This window comes from Anolis sagrei, chromosome 3 (assembly GCF_037176765.1).
Source record: "Anolis sagrei isolate rAnoSag1 chromosome 3, rAnoSag1.mat, whole genome shotgun sequence".
Lineage (NCBI taxonomy): Eukaryota > Metazoa > Chordata > Lepidosauria > Squamata > Dactyloidae > Anolis > Anolis sagrei.
The window spans coordinates 79532971-79533918 of NC_090023.1; the positions used below are offsets into that span (position 1 = coordinate 79532971).

At 35.3% G+C, this 948-nt stretch overlaps 1 long non-coding RNA gene across 1 annotated transcript; it reads right to left on the reverse strand.

The window, feature by feature from the left end:
* Positions 1–277: 277 nt before the first annotated feature.
* On the reverse strand, positions 278–709 carry LOC132770000 (uncharacterized). Its single transcript, XR_009630971.2, has 2 exons — positions 579–709; positions 278–478 (listed from the first exon to the last, which is right to left on the reverse strand). It is a non-coding gene; the product is annotated as an uncharacterized lncRNA (long non-coding RNA).
* Between the last annotated feature and the right edge of the window lie 239 nt (positions 710–948).

Below are 948 nucleotides of genomic sequence, written 5' to 3' on the forward strand. Positions count from 1 at the left end.
CATGTTTCACATCTAGACTCTGGCAACATTTCAGAAAAGGATTTCCATCAATTTCCAGAGAACCTTCTTTATTATTATTCAAGAGTTATAGCCAAAGTGCCAAAATAGCTTAGCAATATTAGAAGAGTTAAGCATTAGAATCCTTTGGGTTTAGTGCTGGCATTCCTTTTTCCATCGTTTGACCTCTGTTGAATCTGCATCCTGGAAACAATAGTGATGTTTTACTGTCAGAAGTCATCTTGGCTAGTTTTGGAAAGATACACATAGACCACAAAGCTGAGATACATTACATTTTATAAAATTCTGGTTTCATTTAAACTGATCTGAGGAATTGGAATGAAGTCCTTACTAATGCAAGGAGATTCCAGGAAATACTTAGGAATGACAAAAGTGCAACGTAAACATCCAAAATAAAATTGGTTTGCACAGGAAAACAACTGGAGACTTTCAGATTTCCTTTCCTCATCTGGAGGAGGCTCTATGTTAAAACAGAAGATAAAATCATTTACAGCCATGACCAAAAATAAAATACAACAGTGCAGATCTAATATGAAGAGAATGTTTCATTAAAAACTTACATATAACATTGGTCACAACAGGGCTATCCAGGAGAAATCCATAAAACTAGGATCCTTATTGTCTTTTGTATTGAACTCAGAAAGTGATGAATGACAATTCTTAAGAAAAGAAACATGGATAGGTTCTTCTGAAGTAAATCATGGTTTTCAAGTGGAATTAATGACTGGATGCAGCACTTCTGCTTCAAATTCAGTGGTTGACCATGTGAATTCCCTGAAGCAGTGGAGAGGTAAATTCACTTTATTTGGCCCTTGTAGACACAGTCTAAATAAATTAGTAGGAATAATTCCCTCATTTTATCATGATGTAGAACAACCTTAAAAAAGTGTTGTTGAAGGCTTTCATGGCTGGAATAACTGGGTTGCTGTG